The sequence below is a fragment of the Penaeus chinensis genome, chromosome 42 (assembly GCF_019202785.1).
Source record: "Penaeus chinensis breed Huanghai No. 1 chromosome 42, ASM1920278v2, whole genome shotgun sequence".
In the NCBI taxonomy this organism is placed as follows: Eukaryota; Metazoa; Arthropoda; class Malacostraca; order Decapoda; family Penaeidae; genus Penaeus; species Penaeus chinensis.
The window spans coordinates 2399399-2404398 of NC_061860.1; positions in this window are offsets into that span (position 1 = coordinate 2399399).

Sequence of the window (5000 nt, forward strand, 5' to 3'; positions counted from 1 at the left end):
AAGAAAGAAAAATATATGAAAAGGAAATATAGAAGAAAAAGGAAACAAACGAGTTCTATGAATGAAGAACATGATAAACGCGATAAGAAAGAAATATGAAAATGCAAAAATGAAAAAGAAAAAATAAATACAATTGCATTTTTTCTATATATATGGATGGAAAACTAAATAAATACATAAATAAATAAAAATAAAGGGGAATAAAATACTAAAAGAAAATTGAATTAAAAAAGAAAAATACGAACTAGGTCTAGTCATTTAGAAGTAAAAATATCATGAAAGGTACAATTTCTTGTTTTAACTAGGAAAAAATGATCCCGGAACTGACCTAACGGATTAGAATAAAGCTTATTAAATACAAATGCAAAAAAAATGTGGGTATTTCCGTTGAAAATATCCAACGGTTTTTCCCGCCAATCACAGGCATGCACATGTCATGGGACCCGGATCCTAACCTATCCTAATCTACCCTAAACTACCCTACCTTAACCTAACTTAACATGAACGAAATTACCCTACCTTCACTTACCCTAAACTACCCTACCTTAACTTAACCTAACCTAAACTATCCTACCTCAGACTAACCTAAACTACCCTACCTTAACTTAACCTAACCTAAACTACCCTACCCTAAACTACCCTACCTTAACCTACCCTAACCTAACTTAAACTACCCTACCTTAACCTAACCAACCCTACCCTAAACTACCCTACCTTAACTACCGTAACCCTAAACTACCCTACCTTAATTAACCTAATCTAACCTACCCTAACCTTAACTACTCTAAACTAAGCTAACCTACACTGAGCTAACCTAATCTAACCTAAATTAACTTAACCCATTGCCGCCGGGGAAAATGAATAAGAAATGGGGAAAATGCTGTGCTCATTTTTTATATTTTTTTGTGAAATGTCTCTACACATAGGTGGCTCTGCCTTACCTGATTTCACCTTTCCTTGAATTGGCGGGAAATGTATTTTTTACTAGTGCTATGAATATCGTTGGTGTTATTTTTGTTATGAACATTATAATTATTATAATGTTATAAACATTAGTAATAGCAAAATAAGATAACGGTGAAATATTTTCGTAAATCAAAGAAAAGGGTAAACGGGCGAGACAGGCAGTACTCGTAATTGGCTCATTGGTGATTTAGTACATGTATAACCATCTATGTGCAAAAACAATCAAACAAATAAACTCACAGTGGACATGACATGGGCGTTTGTAACATGCAAATGAGTTAATCGAATTTTACCTACCCTAACCTGACCTAACCTAACCTAACCTACTTTACCTTAACCTAGCTTAACCTAAACCTAAAATACCTAATCAGTACCAAACCTAATTAAACTACCTTAATTTCGTTTAACCTAAACTTAGTTCAACCCTTAATTATCCTAACCGCGGATACAACATAAAGGAAACAATATTTCATTATTTTCTCTAAGGAGGAAAAGGAGACACGGAAACATAGATACAAATCAAATAAATGAAAAAAGGATAATTGAAAAAAAAAACCAGTTGGAGAAGAGACCAGAAATTTATAGTCAGGAATTTTTATTTCAACGGTTTATTCCATTTTATGATACACAGAATTTAAAGAATTTAAATTTGAAACCGAGTTATGCTATCGAGGAAATTCAGGTAAGTCACTGAATATTAAAATCTTGATAAAGGGAATATCCAAAAAAGTAAAATAAAAACTGTATAATATCAAGAAACTTTAAACAAACATGTAATGATACACACACACACACACACACACACACACACACACACACACACACACACACACACATATATATATATATATATATATATATATATATGCATATATATACATATATATTTATGCCAGAATCTCGTTACATTATCACCTTTAAATGCACCTTTGCCTCGATAAAAATAAATAAATAAGTAAATAAAAAAAATAATTTGATAGCAGTCCCGCCGGAGGAAAAATATGAGATATATATAAAGTATAAAATAAACAGTTAAATAAATGAATGTGTGGCATTAACGAGCCAACGGCAACACAGGAGAATCAGACAATGCACGGGGCAGAAAGGTATTTGTGCTTGTGAATTTCCAAGTAACTATTTACTTACAAACAATTTCTGCAAGAAGTAACTGTGATGGTTATTTGTACAAAAGGAAATTGTCTGGCAAGCTTTGGACAAAGGATCCCAGACTGGGGGTGAAAGAGAGAGAAAGAGAGAGGGAGAGAGAGAGGGAGAGAGAGAGAGAGAGAGAGAGAGAGAGAGAGAGAGAGAGAGAGAGAGAGAGAGAGAGAGAGAGAAGAGAGAGAGAGAGAGAGAGGTTTAATTTGATTCCATTTGTTACAATGGATATTCTTGGTGTGACATAGTGTCTGTTTCACAGCGTTATCCCCTGTGTGCAAGGAATGGCCGGGGTTACCATCCACTGGCGGCGAGAGATTTGAACGCAGGTCAGCAAGATTGCGAGACGATAGCGCTACCGCTGCACCACACAGCACAGAGAGAGAGAGAGAGAGAGAGAGAGAGAGAGAGAGAGAGAGAGAGAGAGAGAGAGAGAGAGAGAGAGAGAGAGAGAGAGAGAGAGAGAGAGAGAGAGAGAGAAGGAGAAACATACAGACACACACACACACACACACACACACACACACACACACACACACAGACAAACAGACAGAAGTAGAGAGAATGCAGACAGTGATAAATTGAAAGACAGACAGATAGAAGTAGAGTGAAAGACCCCTCCCATGTAAAATAACCAGGATAAGCCGCGCAACAATAAACACAGACCATGAAACAAGACGCAGTATAACGCACAACAAAACATATATTGTAGACGACAGGACAAAGATATATCAGCCGACAAAAAACAGATATTAAGGTAATAGAACACAGGCGATCATATGACAGCACAGAGGTTACGAGCCCAATCTATTATGTGAACTAACTGGAATTAGATCCGGGAGGTAACTGTCAGCATTGTGAAGCACCATAAAGGGGCCACAGTGTCAGCTGAATCAAGCCCTTCTATTGAGGCAAGCTGTCAGCTCGACCTCCCGGCCTGTGAAGTGAGGCACGTGGCTGACGCGCGTTGCAGCAGGTGAGGAAGACAAATACTTCTTCCTTTTATTTTTTTCTGCGTTATTTATCATTTTTGTTTTCTTTGTGATTTCTGCGTCGTCTTCGTCGGTGAGGGAGACATTATTTTGTTTCTTTTGATATCTAGAAAGACAAATCCTGTTGTCTTTGATATTTCTCCCTACATCTTTTTTTTTTTCGGCGAGGAAGACAAAATACTATTTGTTTAGAGATCTTTTCTTCTCTTGTTCTTCTAGGAAGACGAGCGCTGTTTCCTTCGAGATTACATTTTTATTTATAATGCTTCCTTCTCTTCTGCCTCTTCATAAGGAATGAAGAACAGGTAGGAGCACGTGCGATGTCATGGCAATGCATGGTTTTTCATTAGTTTTGACTGCGTACCGTAAAAGGTTTTCATCATTATCATATTTTAGACATCATTCATGTTCGTTGTCCGTTTTGCTTCGTGATTTTAAAGGTAATTCTTTCGTGTTTTTTAACATTCTTCTGTTGTTTTCAGACTATTCTACGCCCCCTCTGATACAGAAACTTTAAAATCTGCTTTGAAATGAAGTCGACAGGCCACATGGACACGCAGATGGTGCGGCAGAGGAAGACGTCGGACCTACACAAACATTATTCCAGGCCGGATCCACCAAGGCGCAGGACCGACACATCAGGTCTCCGGGTCACAGGCGCACAAAAACTAGCCCTAACACGCCCCTCCCTGGCCCGTCCCTTACCCCTCCCTTAGTCCTGTCGTGGTCCTCCCTTCCTCCGCCCTCTCCACGCGTCCCTTGCCTCTCTCCCTTTGACCCGATCCCTTTCACGTGTCCCTTACCCTTTGTTTGTTCCTCCCTTGCCTTCTGTCTTCACGTGCCCCTTCCCGCTCACTTAATCATCTCCCTTGCCCTCTCTTACTCCTCCCTCGCTCCGCCTTCTCCACGTATTCCTTACCCCTCCCTTACCCTCCGTTACACCTCCCTTGTTCCGCCCTCTCCACGTGCCCTTCCCCTTCCCCCACCCTTTCACGTGTTGCTTGACCCTCCCCTCCCCTCCCTCCCTCCCCTCCCTTACCCCCGCCCTCACCACGCGCCTTCCATCCTCTCTCTTCCCTCACAGTCGTGTCTTCCTCCCTCTCCTTCCTCCTCCACCCTCCCCCTCCCTCCCTCTTCCTTTCTCCCTCCTTCCCTCCACCCTTCCCACCCTCACCCCCGCCCCCGTCTGCCCTGCCCCGTCCTCCCTTTCCCCCCTTCTGCTCCGCGCACATTCTTCCTCCTCGGCTCTGCCTTCTTCGGGCCCCCCCCCTTTCTCTTTTCTCCCCGGTGCGTCGACGCTCGTTTCGTGGCGATGCTTGTTTTTCCTCTGTTTGTCTCCTCTTCTTTTCGTTTTTTGGGCTTTTTCGTTTTCTCTTCTTTTTTTTTTTTTTTTTTTTACTTCTCGATCATTGGGTTGTATTGGTGGTATAGTGTATATGTTTTTATTATTCTTTTTTTTATACTACATATTAGTATATTATATATTTTGATTATATATTTATATTAACTTATTTTTTTTATATTTTATATATTATTTATGTATATATAAATTATAGGGTATAGTGATAGTTAGATAAATAGTGGGATAATAGACGGATAAATAGGGGATTATACATTCTATTATTTAAATATACAGGTGCAAATTATTGTGTAATATAAATCATTTTTAATATGTTATTTTAATTTATTTATATTTTATATTTTTAACTTTAATTTATGTTTTATCGTATTGTGTTGTTATACATACATACTTTAAAAATAAAAAAAAAAAATTATTTTTTAATATTATTTATTCCACCCGCTAATTATATATATATATATTTTATATTTATATATATTTTAATTAATATTATTTATAAATATGTATTGGTGTATAAATTAATA